The 14,957-nt window shown below is 42.7% G+C and overlaps 2 long non-coding RNA genes across 2 annotated transcripts in view; one reads left to right on the forward strand and one right to left on the reverse strand.

The window, feature by feature from the left end:
• Nucleotides 1–10,242, forward strand: part of LOC123331816 — a 43,487-nt gene extending 33,245 nt beyond the window's left edge. The window contains exon 3 of the long non-coding RNA XR_006548608.1: nucleotides 9,985–10,242. This is a non-coding gene — a long non-coding RNA (uncharacterized LOC123331816). The remainder of the gene's footprint in view (nucleotides 1–9,984) is intronic.
• LOC123331815 lies at nucleotides 1,675–9,472 on the reverse strand. Its single transcript, XR_006548607.1, has 2 exons — nucleotides 9,054–9,472; nucleotides 1,675–2,473 (listed from the first exon to the last, which is right to left on the reverse strand). It is a non-coding gene; the product is annotated as an uncharacterized LOC123331815 (long non-coding RNA).
• Nucleotides 10,243–14,957: the final 4,715 nt, after the last annotated feature.

Genomic DNA, 14,957 nt, shown 5'->3' on the forward strand with positions numbered 1-14,957 from the left:
TACTGACTGGAAACACACAGATATACTTATACACAAATGTGTGTAAAAAATGAACACAGAAATTCTGTGGTCCAGTTAATGATATTTTACCAATGTAAATTTCCTTGATTTGGTGTTACACTACAGTTATACAACATGTCATCCATTTGGAACAACAATAGGGTAAGAGCTCACAGGACTGTACTATTTTTGCAACTTGCTTTGAGTCTCTTATGGGCTTCCCTGGTGGCTCAGTGGTAAAGAATCTGCCTGCCAATGCAGGAGACGCAAGAGACGCAGGTTTGATCCCTGGGTTGAAAAGATTCCTTAGAGAAGGAAATGACAATTCAGTCCAGTATTCTTGCTTGGGAAATCTCATGGACAGAGGAGCCTGCTGGGCTACAGTCCATGAGGTCACCAAGAGTTAGACACAACTTAGCAGCTACACAAAAGATGAATCTATTGTACTTCAGTAAAGGTTTAAAAATGTGAGAATTATAAAACTATTGAAAGTTTTAACACTAAATGGATATTTTATATGTTAATATTAAGTCATTATTGTTAATTTTTAGATATGATAGTGGCTATCATGGTTTTGATTTTTGACTTTTAGAGATTAATAGGAAATATTTGAAGATGATAGGATGTCTGGGATGTTCTTCAAAATAATATAGAAGATAGGGAAGGGAGTGGGTATCTGAAGTAGGATTGGCCATGAGTGAATATGTATTCATACTGGATGATGTATATGGAGATTAATTATTCTATTTCTGCACATATTTGTAATTTTCCATAGAAAATAGAATCAACAAAATAGTGATTCCTTAAACATGGGGCTTCCAGGTGGTGCTAGTGATAAAAATCCCACCTGCCCATGCAGGAGACATAAGAGACCTGGGTTCAATCCCTGGGTCAGGAAGATCCCCTGGAGAAGTACATGGCAACTCACTCCAGTATTCTTGCCTGGAAATCCTATGGACAGAGGAGCCTGGCAGGCTACAGTCCATAAGGGCCACAAAGAGTTGGACACAACTGAAGCAACTTAGCCTACATGAAAACATGTTTAAGTCTCAATTTTCCCCACATAAGCTTTTATCAAATTGTTCCACTTTTGACTAACCGCAGATATCATGTTTTCAGTCAATACCATATGCCAACTTATTGTCTCAAAGGCAACCTTCAGTTCTGCTGCCAATGATTTAATTGTCATATCAGTACAGGGAAGCCAGGAACATACTTTGCTAATAAGGCCTCCTAAGTAGTTAATTTTAGAAATGTCCACTGTATATTAGATAAAATAAACATCATCTTAGCTTGCAAATGTATCTTTAAAGAGATTATTTAAGCCCATTAGAAGGCAGGTATATCCTCTTAACCAGCAAGTACAACATGATCACTTTAAATCAAATATCAGTGTAGGCAGAGGACTATTTGCAACAAGGCTCCGTAAGTTTTATATTTTTATTACCTGAGTTGTAAGAACTCTTAAAAAGATGAAAAACAGAAGTTTTTCCTCAAGCTATATTCAACATCTTTCTTTTCTCTGTTCATTATAACAGTAATAATATATTTTTCTGGCCTTGGCTCTCCCTAAATTACTGTCTTAATAGTTTTGTAATCACTTTGGCACTAAGAGTTATATCTTGAAACATGTTTTTTGTGCCTGTGCTACTGAAAATAGACACAGGCAATAGGTATCTTTTCAAAAAGATAACTTTTATCTTTTCATAAAGTTCTTAGTAGAATATATTTAGGAAATTTTATAGAGAAATTTTGCCCACCTGTGGAATCTACAAAACTGTATTTTCCTTTGCTATTAATAAAATGATAGTTTAGCAAACTTTTATCTTCATAGTTCATTTTGTATTTATTATTTCAATTTGTTAGGGGAATGTGTAATTTCCTTGATTCTGTCTCGCTGCAGCAAAGATTTGAAACGGCAGACCAGTGGAACAGCTCAGTTACTAGTCAGAGTTTTGTTTGGCAAGCAAAGAATAGTACACCCTTGAGGCATGAGGGCAGGCTGACCCCGAAGGAGAGGCCTCAATTCCTCTTGTCTTCCTCCTTTTATACATTTGTCTCCCCACTCCCCGAGTCTGCCCTATGTAAATTGGGCTAGCCAGGAGGACTGTTTGTTTCACCCGAGGTTCTCACTCCTGTCCTTGGATTTCCTTTTGTTCTGTTTTTGTGGACTTTTCCCTTTTTTTGTCTTTTAGCCACCACCATTTTGGACTCCTTTTTCCTGTTCTAACTACCTGACATTCCCCACTTAACAGATGGGAGGCCCAATTCTTTGGGAATAGGAGTGTTGAGATCTCTCTGGCTACTTCCTGCTGAACTGGACAGCAAGGGGCGTTGGGCCTCCTCCTTTTGGTAGTCTCAAGCCCATAGTCCTTATAGTGCTGTCCATCTTAGGGTGAGTGATATTTTCCATGGTTGGCTGTAGTTTTATATATCCTTGTTGAACTGGCACTACATGTTGTAACTTGTTGACCTGGGCAGAGACAAAACAGGTTAGACAATTGATAATACATGGAGCAATCATAAGCAGCATCAATATGGTGACAACAAGGATTAGTAGGGGCATTAGCTAACTCCAAATTCCCCCTTTCCAGGAGTAGGATCCCCCAAAGAGAGATTGTAGGCACCCTGAGAACTCTCCAGCTCATTCTTTGAGATCCTATAGGAACTGAATGTTTTTAATACTTTAACTTAGCTGGAGGTATTTACCTAGAAACAACACGTCTCATTCAAGATGACTCAAGTCCCTCCTTGTTTGGGGATCAGGAGATCTGTCTCCTGTCTATTTTGGAGTACAACCCCTGCCAAGCTGTCTTAGCTCTTTAGTGCTATCCTGAGAAATCTTATTCCCAGAATCTTAATTTTGGGGGTGTTCATTAGAATGGCACTCATTTGTAGTCCTGAATAAGTATCTGAGATCTCTCAGGGGCTCACAGGTATATTGAGTGTCCTCTTCTGTTTTCTTCCATGGCTTGACTCATGAGTAGTGAATCCAGGAGTCATGTCCTGGTACCTTGACTGCTGTGGGGGCAGAAACTATTACAGGGTAGGGGCCCTTCCATGTGGGCTGGAGTTGAATCTTTGGGGACCCATCTTTCAGTTATTAGGAGTTGAGTCCATGGAGCATATAATGGTGGCTCTCTAGAATCTTTTGGGTCCTGGTTGACACCTCACAAGCATATATCTTGTTGGAATTGCCTGATGGTCATGGTATAAGATTGGAGGGTCTGAACCTCTGGATCTAGGAAGAGGTCATTGATATAAACAAAAGATCTCCCATATATCATCTCATAAGGTCTAAGACCAACCTGTTCCTTAAGGGCAATACAGGTACGGAGGAGAGCATTGGTAAAGACCCAGGAGGTCTCCTGGGTTATCTTTTTTATTGCTGATTTTAAGAATTGGTCAGCTCTTTCTACTTTTCCTGAAGACTGAGGCCTCCAGGCACAGTGAAGATAATAAGTAATGCTCAATGAAAGGCAATACCAAAGAATGCTCAAACGGCTGCACAATTGCACTCATCTCACACACTAGTAAAGTAATGCTCAAAATTCTCCAAGCCAGGCTTCAGCAATATGTGAACCGTGAACTTCCTGATGTTCAAGCTGGTTTTAGAAAAGGCAGAGGAACCAGAGATCAAATTGTCAACATCCGCTGGATCATGGAAAAAGCAAGAGAGTTCCAGAAAAACATCTATTTCTGCTTTATTGACTATGCCAAAGCCTTTGACTGTGTGGATCACAATAAACTGTGGAAAATTCTGAAAGACATGGGAATACCAGACCACCTGATCTGCCTCTTGAGAAATTTGTATGCAGGTCAGGAAGCAACAGTTAGAACTGGACATGGAACAACAGACTGGTTCCAAATAGGAAAAGGAGTCCATCAAGGCTGTATATTGTCACCCTATTTATTTAACTTATATGCAGAGTACATCATGAGAAACGCTGGACTGGAAGAAACACAAACTGGAATCAAGATTGCCGAGAGAAATATCAATAACCTCAGATATGCAGATGACACCACCCTTATGGCAGAATGTGAAGAGGAACTAAAAAGCCTGTTGATGAAAGTGAAAGTGGAGAGTGAAAAAGTTGGCTTAAAGCTCAACATTCAGAAAACAAAGATCATGGCATCCGGTCCCACCACTTCATGGGAAATAGATGGGGAAACAGTGGAAACAGTGTCAGACTTTATTTTTCTGGGCTCCAAAATCACTACAGATGGTGATTGCAGCCATGAAATTAAAAGACGCTTACTCCTTGGAAGGAAAGTTATGACCAACCTAGATAGCATATTCAAAAACAGAGACATTACTTTGCCAACAAAGGTTCGTCTAGTCAAGGCTATGGTTTTTCCTGTGGTCATGTATGGATGTGAGAGTTGGACTGTGAAGAAGGCTGAGCGCCGAAGAATTGATGCTTTTGAACTGTGGTGTTGGAGAAGACTCTTGAGAGTCCTTTGGACTGCAATGAGATCCAACCAGTCCATTCTGAAGGAGATCAGCCCTGGGATTTCTTTGGAAGGAATGATGCTAAAGCTGAAACTGCAGTACTTTGGCCACCTCATGCGAAGAGTTGACTCATTGGAAAAGACTCTGATGCTGGGAGGGATTGGGGGCAGGAGGAGAAGGGGACACCGGAGGATGAGATGGCTGGATGGCATCACTGACTCGATGGACGTGAGTCTGAGTGAACTCCGGGAGTTGGTGATGGACAGGGAGGCCTGGCGTGCTGCGATTCATGGGGTCGCAAAGAGTCGGACACGACTGAGCGACTGATCTGAATGCTTTTGAGACCCCTTGGGTGACCTTAGAAGTAAATGATGTCCCATTGTTACTTTGTAATGACCTGAGCAGACCAAATCTTGGAATGATGTCATGGATCAGTTTTTTTACCACCTCCTCAGCCTTCTCAGTCCAGGTGGGAAAGCCTTTAATCCATCCTGTGAATGTATATATCATGACTAATAGGTATTTATATCCTTGAGAAACTGGCATCTGGGTGAAGTCCATCTTCCAGTCCTCTCCTGGGTAGGTCCCATGCTTTTGGACAGGCTGGGCCAGCTGGGGTCTTCGAGCTCCTTGGGGGTTGTTTAATTGGCAAGTAGGACAAGAGGAGACCACTTGCCTTATAGTCATTTGGAGGCCTGTTCCTCTGAAGGACCTTTCTAGTAATCTTTGGAGGGCCTTTTCCCCTAAATGAGTGGTTGCATGTAAGGAGTTAACCAACTTCCATTGGAGGTTCCCAGGCAGAAAAAGGAGTCCCTCTATTTGGAACCACCCCATATGATCTTCTTGAAAGCCCTCACTCTTAGCTTTAAGAGTCTCACCTTTAGTACATGAAGAAGTTTCTGGCAAATTAGTCTTTGGAACTAGGGTGTCAACCCCTATTAGGTCATTGTTCTGTAATGCTGCTCTCTTAGCTGCCTGATCATCTGCTTGGTTCCTTCATGCCACTTAAGTGCTTCCTTTTTGGTGTCCTTAACAATGGGAGACTGAAACCTCAGTGGGCAAATGGACTGCCTCTAAGAGCCTAAGGATTTGATCATCATATTTGATTGGGGACCCTCGACTGGTCAAGTGGCCTCTTTCTTTCCAAATAGCAGCATGTGCATGTAGCACCAGAAAGGCATACTTGGAGTCAGTGTAAATTACTACTCTTTTTTCTTTTCCCAGCTCTAAAGGTCAAGTCAGGGCTATGAGCTCAGCTTATTAGGCTGAAGTACCTGGTGGCAAAGGTTTAGCCTCTATGGTCTCAGAATTGGAGACTACTGCATATTCAGTTCCTCTTTTTCCATCCAAGACAAAGCTGCTTCCATCAGTGTACCAAATTTCCTCAGGATTGGTCAGAGGATCTTATGACAGTCCCTCTTGGGTTTTGTCCAGTGGTCCAAGGTTTCTAGGCAAGAGTGAAAGGGGAGAGAGGCCTTGGGGGTAGGCAGGAGAATAGCTGGGTTAAGAACCTAACAAGAGGATATAGTCAAGCCTGGATTTTCCATCAGCGCTACTTGATATCTGAGGATCCTTTGATCGGACATCCATAAGTGGCCTCTCCCATTCAGGAGTTGTTTCACTTGGTGTCTGGTAAAAACAGTTTGCCCCCAAAAGAGAGTTTTAAAGCATCTTCTATCAGGACTACAATAGCTGCAAGATTTCGAAGGCAGGGAAAGATCTCTTCCCAATAGGGGAGTAGGACACTCAAGGACCACCAGAAACTGGTGGGAAAATATTTGTCCATCCCAGCAACAAAGAAATACTCAGGTGAATCTTATTGTAATTGTTTTTTCCTATAGCACCCAAAATGGTACAGGTTTGGGAGAAGAAGGCTCAGGGGTAGGAGGTCAGAACAGAGTAGATAGCCCCTGTGCCAACCAAGAAATTTTTGGGCCTACCTGCCACATCCAGTTGCACCCTTGGCTCCAGCTCTGGGATGGTTATCTATGACAGGCAGGCTGGCTGGAGTGGGTCACTTCAGTCCTGTTGAACCATCATGAGGGAAGGCTTGGCGCTTGACCTTGAGGCTCTTGGGTTCTGAGGGCAGAGTGCCACCCAGTGTTCCAATTGATGGCATTTGTAACAAGCTGTTTTAGTAGACTTGTCACGGTTTGGACACTGTTTGGCCTGATGTCCTGTCTGTCTACAGATTAGGCATTTGCTTGTCATTCAAGGACTCGGGGTTTGCCGTAGGGCTTCCCTGGAGGGCGGCCAGCATCTGGGCATGCCCTGTCTCCTTTTCTCCCTTTCCTGGGCCTTGGCTTCCCTCTCCTATTCTCTGTTGTAAAAGGTATTGGTGGCTGTCTGGGCCATCTCATCTAAAGAGGCAGAAGGGCCCTGCTGCTGTAGCTGTTGTAACTTTATCCTAATGTCTGATGTACATTGAGACAGGAATTTGTCCTTTAAAATCACCTGTCCCTCATAAGAGTCTAAGTCCAAATTGGTAAACTTTTTGAGGGCCTCTTTTAGACTTTCCAGAAAGGCAGTGGGGTTCTCATTGGGCTCCTGAGTTACTGTTGAGACTGGGCACAGTCCCACAACTAATAGGCTTCCTTCTACTTCCATGGGTGTACTTCCTTAGAGGTGAGACTCTCTGAAGCTTATCCTACCCAGTACTGTTGCAACCTGAGAGCCAGGCATCCCCGGGTCAGGGTGCAAATCCCCAGGCAGGCTGAGGCATGACAGCCTCCTGGAGATCAAATCCCTGGGCAGGTTGAGGCAGGTTGGCCTCCCCAAAATTGGGTCTCTGGGCAGGTTGAGGCATGTTGATCTCCTGGGACCCCTGGACTGGCAGATCCCTAAGCAGGTTGAGGTGTGACAACCTCCTGAGGACCAGATCCCTAGGCAGCTTGACCTCCTGGGACCCTGGACTGGAGTTGGGTGTCCCCAAGGTCTCCAGCATGACCAGTGCTGAGCAGGATTAAGGGGTTGTAATCTAAACTCATTGCTGGTTTGTCCACCACAGATGGAAATATATACCATGATGTAAAGCAACCCAAGCCTGTGCCCTGAGACTGGGAACCTGGTGAAACAGGCATAAGCCTTATCCTCTTATTGCTCTGAGGGAATGTAAGTCACTGATTTCCTCCCCTAGTCTTCCATAAGAGCAATTCAGGGTGTTTCCAATGGTAAACATTTCATTGTCATAGACCCACTTTAGGTAATAACAGAAGTAATGACAAAGGAGTGGGTTATGTGGCCCTGTTAGGGGCATTAAGAGTATTTTAATAATAAGTGGGGTGGAGCAATGCTGCCTACAAGGGGACAGGGTCCTGGTTGTAGGAGTTAGTAAGTGGCTTAAGGACAAATTGATAAGAGGCAACAGACCAGATGTTCCATAAAAGTGGAGTGGAAATTTGATCCAGGGGTATGTTTGTAACTTTAGGAGAAAGGTGGTAAAGTTTAGGGCCCAAATGGCCTGCAGGGCTAACTCCCAAAGTGGCAAACATTATCCTGGGAAACCTAATTGCCCTTGAAGGGATGCCATCAACAGATGGACTTCTAGCAGGTATTGTGTGCCTGTCACCGGCCCTAGGGGGTTCAATGAGAGATGCTGTTGATGCACATATTGTAGGAAACATGGAAGATGAAGGCTTGAATATCTAGATAGATTGGATATTATATAGCATTTCTCCCCCAAAGACCAGCTATTTTCTGGTTGTCCCTCCAGAAGATTGTAGAGGCAACATTGTGGGCTCAGGAAAAGAGCATGAGATACGAGGGAAGGGGGCAGGGCACAACTTTTGAAAGAATGACATAGCCCAAAGGCATAACATAAACCAATTAAAATCAAATGGGTCCAGGATGACAAGACAAGTCAAATTCAACTAAACCTTGATCCTCGGTCTGCAAGCTAAATGACACACTCAGAGGCACCAGTTCCAAGGCACTATGAAAAGACCAAGGAGTGGGTGGTTCCCCAGTTGTTGGAATGATCCTCCCACTCATTAGCATAGGAAATCACCCAGCTCAGGAAAACTAACCACACCACACTCCATGGCTGCCACATTCGCCCCCTGTGATGGCCCACACCCTGTGGACTGTGCTTCTCTCTGAAACTGAACAAATCTACCTCTTACCTATCGCTATGTCTCCCACTGAATTTTTTGCAATGAGACATCAAGAGCTTGAGCTTCATTAGGTCCTGAAGCCAGGCAACATGTGTTTTGGCCAGGCTCGAGTCCTGGGAGAGAGGAGCTGAAGGATGGGAGGAAAAAACAGTGAGAAAAATGTGCTAAGGAATCTCCTTCATAACCTGCTGGAAAATCTGCCAAATACCTGACCTGTGATCACAGTTTTCATTGACCTGATCCTTTGCACAAAGAAGATTAAGGACAGAATAACTCCCACCCACTTGGGCAACAGCTACTAGAGCACCGAAGGTAGTGGAGCTTTCTGGACAGACTGAGGAGTAGCCTTTCCAGAGTTCCTCAATTGCACCCGCTGCCACTCGCCTGTTCACTGGGGCGATTTGAGGAAACAAAGAATGAGAGATTTAAAGGAATTAAGATCTTGTTAGCCATATGGCCTTCCAGCCATAGGAGAGAGGACCTCCTACCTTAACCGGAGGCCTCCTGGAATCTGAGACTGAGTTGCGTGAACTTTCCACTGAGTTGTTTTTGTTGTCCCAGTTTCCAGCATGGTGGGCTTCTTGTCACTTTCCCTGCGCTGGGTTTTCTTCATGTTCAGCTTCCACCGTGGGAGCTTTCACTGAGCTGGGCTTCTGCTATGCTCGGCTTCTGCCTTGTGGGGGCTGAGCCGAGATTGTTTAAGCCAGGATAAATCCTAGAAACAGCACCATATATGTTGGGGAATTGAGTAATTTCCTTGGTTCTGTCTTGCTGCAGCAAAAATTTGAAGTGACAGACGGACCAGTGTTACAGCTCCATGTTACAGCTGTTTTATTTGGCAAGCAAAGGAAAATACATCCTCAAGGCATGAGGGCAGGCTGACCCAAAAGACTAGAAGAGAACAGAAGCCTCCAGCTCAATTTTGACTCCTCTTTTTATATGTTTTTTCTCCTCCCCCTGAGCCTGCCCTATGTAAATTAGGCTAGCCAGGAGGGCTGTTTGTTTTACCTGAGGTTCTCACTCTTGTCCTCGGACCTTCCTTTGTTCTATTTTCACAGGCTTTTCCCTTCTTTGTCTTTTAGCCACCACCATTCTGGATTCCTTTTTCCTATTCTAACTACCTAACAAATTCAAAAAGACTTAATATTATATTTAATTTTTCTCAACTGTTCAGACTCAGTTTTTTTTGTTTATAATACCCTGTGGTTTAAAAAAAGATTCCAAAATCTCTATCTCAAATCACCTATACATAATAAAGTCCTTGAAAACACATATTATAGAAATATAATGTTTTAATATTAAACCTTTTCACCTAGTTTGTTTAATGCTTTTGGTGACATCAAGCATCCTTGGCTATTGCCTATATAGAAGGCTCCTGTATTAATAATGTTGCTTTATATTTCCTATTTTACATTCAAGGTTTAAAACCCACATTGGTGAGAGTCCCTTCAGTGTCAAATGGAAGAAGTTCTCCAACCTGAGACTTTACCAAAACTCCAGATTGCTGCCAGGTAGGAAGTTTGTGGTGAATTGCTCAACATGTCTAGAAAAAAAGTGTAAATATTGACCTATTAAATTTGATCATCACCCTCTTCTGTTTGTGAGACTTTGATGACTGAAGACTGTATCCTGTTGCAATAGCACAGCCATGCAGCTATTAGCCTGATGCTCCTGACTGATGCCAAAAATTTTGCATCTATGCATAGATGCTGGTTTGAATCTCAGAGATGGAGTTTTAGGTGAAGTTGAAAAGAATAGCTATATTGCCTTGCCAGGCAAAGGGGGACACAGTAGGCTCATGCCTTCAAAACTGTGTGTCCTGAGCCGGGGGGATTTGGTGAGTTTTATAGAAATTGTTCAAGGGTGGGGTTGTGGATAAAGGATCAGAGTGTGTAAGGTTTACATTTCTTTAATCTGACCTCAAGTGATCTCCTGATGAGCTTCTGAGGTGCTCAATGTTATCAAACTGTGACCTTCTTTCTGGAATGAAGAATGCTTCATCAAGTAGTTAATATCTTCCATTTGTTGGGGGTTTTGGTTCTGCAGAAGAACTCAAAGATATTGTTATGTCTGTCCCTTGAGATGGAACCAGGATCCTTCCCCAAGGCTGCACTATTGTTTCTCCCTTGTGTTACTCCTCTGGCATATACTCCCTTCCCTGATTAACAACTGTTTGAACCTGCCCTTTGGAACTCAGGGAAGGTCATGGAGACTTGATGCTTATTCCCTACAAAGAAGAAATGGGAGACACAGAAACACTTCCATGCCCAGTAGCTCAACAGGATCCTGTTCAGTTTCATATGGAATACTCACAGAATAATAATCAGAAGGAATTTTATAAATTACTGAAAAGTTTTATTCTTCCCAAGGTAATAAAATGGAATCCTAAAGATTTTTTCACATATTTATAGTGTACAAGGAAAAAACTACTTGTATAAAAATGGGAAGAACTCAATGTCCTAAATGAAAATTCAGTCATTTGTAAATTCGTATATAAAATGATTGACCAGAACAGCTGTCATAGCATTGCCAAACACAAGTTCCTGTGTGAGGCCAAACAATTGGAAACATTCAAATTTGGAGCAGAGAAAGGTTTATGGCAGGGTCAAGCAAAGAGAATGGGTGGCTTGTGCTCAAAAACCCCCAACTCCCCAATGGTTCTGAGGGGGAAACTTCCATGGTCAAAATTTGGGATGGGGGCTACAGGGTTTGTGACTTTCTTCTGATTCAGTGGTGGTGAGATAACAGGGTGGTGCTCCAGGAATCTTGTGCTCAGCCTGAAGTTACATCCTCCACCAGGGTAGAGGCCTTAGTTTCTGTTCAGTTCTGTTCAGTTCAGTTCAGTTACTCAGTCGTGTCCAACTCTTTGCGGCACCATGAATCACAGCACGCCAGGCCTCCCTGTCCATAACCAACTCCCGGAGTTCACTCAAACTCATGTCCATCGAGTTGGTCATGCCATCCAACCATCTCATCCTCTGTCATCCCCTTCTCCTCCTGCCCCCAATCCCTCCCAGCATCAGGGTCTTTTCCAATGAGTCAACTCTTTGCATGAGGTGGCCAAAGGATTAGAGTTTCAGCTTCAACATCAGTCCTTCCAATGAACACCCAGGACTGATCTCCTTTAGGATGGACTGGTTGGATCTCCTTGCAGTCCAAGGGTTAGTAGAAGAACAAAAAAAATATAATGTTATATATCAATATATTCCTTAAGGAAGAACCAAGATCCTGCTTTAATGGCTACACTATAGTTTCTCGATTGCTTCTCTTTGTTTCTGCATTCCTTACCTTCTCTAATTAGCAACTGCTTGAATTTGCCCTTTGGTACTCAGGGAAGGTCTTGAAGGCTAACTGAAGTCTCTCCTACAAACAAGAAACCTGGGATATGGAAAGGGTTTATACCTAGGAAATCCCCTCAGGGTTCTTCTTGGTTTCTGTAAGATTCTTGTTTATACTACTGTTCCATTGTGATACTTAACTTCCTTTTAGCTTTCCATTTGCTGACTGAGATGGAAGCACTTTACAAGTTCCTTGAGTATTTTGGGGCCTGAAGATGGGTTCCAGTGATCTGAAATGAACTGAGTGACATTTAAGACTCAAGTAACCATCTTCATGCCAAGGTTCATTCTTTTGGGGATGAAGACTATGAAAGAAGTTGAGGAACTTCTTGGTGGACTAAAACAAGGGAGGAGCATACTGTGTGGGAGGTTGTACACCAAGGAATTTAAATTTCAAAGTGATGGGTAGAAAGTCAATTGCAGTTTTCAAAAATGGGCACAACAGTAAAACATAGAAAAAGAGACAGGGGACATTTATGTTGGGATTATTTTATCTATTGAGCAAGTGTATGTTGAGCATTGTGGCAGAGGTTTAAAGAGTGGACTGGATATCTATGGCCTAGATTTGGACCCTGGTTCTAACAAGATGCATGACTTCAGATCATTTATTTAATCTGTACCTCAGTTTCTCATCTGTTACACAAATTTAATAACCCATGTAAAGTCATCACATCTGTGCTTAACATGTGAAAAGTATTAAGTATTAACCGGTATTACTATGGTCATTATTTTTGTTGTTGCTGTTTTAACATTTCATTACCAATGCTAGGCAATGATGCATGATCTAATAAATGAGAGATGAATAAGATAGAATGCCATTCTCAAGAAGGTCAATCTAGTGCAGTATTTTAAATCAGTGATTTAGAGGCAAATAGACAGTGTACTAAAACTCAGAGATATCACTTTGCCAACAAAAGTCCATATAGTCAAAGCTATGGTTTTTCCAGTAGTCATGTATAATCCCCATGAACAAAGGAGCCTGGCAGGCTACAGTCCATGAGGTCACAAAAAGTCAAACACGACTGAGCAGCTAAGCACGCACACATAGATGTGAGAGTTGAACCATAAAGAAGGCTGAACACTGAAGAATTGATGCTTTCAAACTGTGGTGCTAGAGAAGCCTCTTGAGAGTCCCTTGGACAACAAGGAGATCAAACCAGTCAATCCCAAAGGAAATCAACCATGAATATTCATTGGAAGGGCTGGTGCTGAAGCCAAAGCTCCAATTCTTTGGCTACCTGATGTGAAGAGCTGACTCATTGGAAAAGACTCTGATGGAAAGATTCAGGTCAATAAGAGAAGGGGGTGACAAAGTGTAAGATGGTTGAATGGCATCCCTGACTCAGTGGATATGAGTTTGAGCAAACTCAGGGAGATAGTGAAGGACAGGGAAGCCTGGTGTGCTGCAGTTTATGGGGTTGCAAAGAGTCAGACACAACTTGGCAACTGAACAACAACTACAAAAGGCAAATGACCGTAAAAATATCTTATATACCTTTCTAAAATATAGTTCAGTTCGGTCGCTCAGTCATGTCCGACTCTTTGTGACCCCATGAATTGCAGCATGCCAGGCCTCCCTGTCCATCACCAACTCCCAGAGTTCACGCAGACTCATGTCCATCGAGTTGGTGATGCCATCCAGCCATCTCATCCTCTGTCGTCCCCTTCTCCTCCTGCCCCCAATCCCTCCCAGCATCAGGGTCTTTTCCAATGAGTCAACTCTTCGCATGAGGTGGCCAAAGTATAGAGTTTCAGCTTTAGCATCATTCCTTCCAAAGAAATCCCAGGGCTGATCTCCTTTAGGATGGACTGGTTGGATCTCCTTGCAGTCCAAGGGACTCTCAAGAGTCTTCACAAACACCACAGTACAAAAGCATCAATTCTTTGGTGCTCAGCTTTCTTCACAGTCCAACTCTCACATCCATACATGACCACTGGACAAACCATAGCCTTGATTAGACGGACCTTTGTTGGCAAAGTAATGTCTCTGCTTTTGAATATGCTATCTAGATTGGTCATAACTTTCCTTCCAAGGAGTAAGCGTCTTTTAATTTCATGGCTGCAGTCACCATCTACAGTGATTTTGGAGTCCCCAGAAATAAAGTCTGACACTGTTTCCACTCTTTCCCCATCTATTTCCCATAAAGTGATGGGACCAGATGCCATGATCTTAGTTTTCTGAATGTTTAGCTTTAGGCCAACTTTTTCACTCTCCTCTTTCACTTTCATCAAGAGGCTCTTTAGTTCCTGTTTACTTTCTGCCATAATAAGGGTGGCGTCATCTGCATATCTGAGGTTATTGGTATTTCTCCCGGCAGTCTTGATTCCAGCTTGTGCTTCTTCCAGCCCAGCGTTTCTCATAATGTACTCTGCATATAAGTTAAATAAGCAGGGTGACAATATGCAGCCTTGAAGTACTCCTTTTCCTATTTGGAATCAGTCTGTTTTCCATGTCCAGTTCTAACTGTTGCTTCCTGACCTGCATACAAATTTCTCAAGAGGCAGGTAAGGTGGTCTGGTATTCCCATCACTTTCAGAATTTTCCAGTTTATTGTGATCCACACAGTCAAAGGCTTTGGCATAGTCAATAAAGCAGAAATAGATGTTTTTCTGGAACTCTCTTGCTTTTTCCATGATCCAGCGGATGTTGGCAATTTGATCTCTAGTTTCTCTGCCTTTTCTAAAACCAGCTTGAACATCAGGAAGTTCACGGTTCACATATTGCTGAAGCCTGGCTTGGAGAATTTTGAGCATTACTTTACTAGAGTGTGAGATGAGTGCAATTGTGCGGTAGTTTGAGCATTCTCAAGAGATAAATATAAGGTATATAAAAATGAGTTATTGCTATTAAAGTTGTAATAGGGAACCAATCAGAAGATGCTATAATATTTATTATGTGTGTTCTAGTTATCCATTAAGAACTGAGTTTGTGGCTTGGGGTAACCCAATCATTCCTAGTATTCTGCTAAGATGTTTTCATAATCAGAGTGTAAGAAGTTTCCTGTCTCTGAACTGATTTCATTATCTGTGATTTCCAAGCTTTTTACAGTCCAA

Source organism: Bubalus bubalis, chromosome X (assembly GCF_019923935.1).
Source record: "Bubalus bubalis isolate 160015118507 breed Murrah chromosome X, NDDB_SH_1, whole genome shotgun sequence".
NCBI lineage: Eukaryota > Metazoa > Chordata > Mammalia > Artiodactyla > Bovidae > Bubalus > Bubalus bubalis.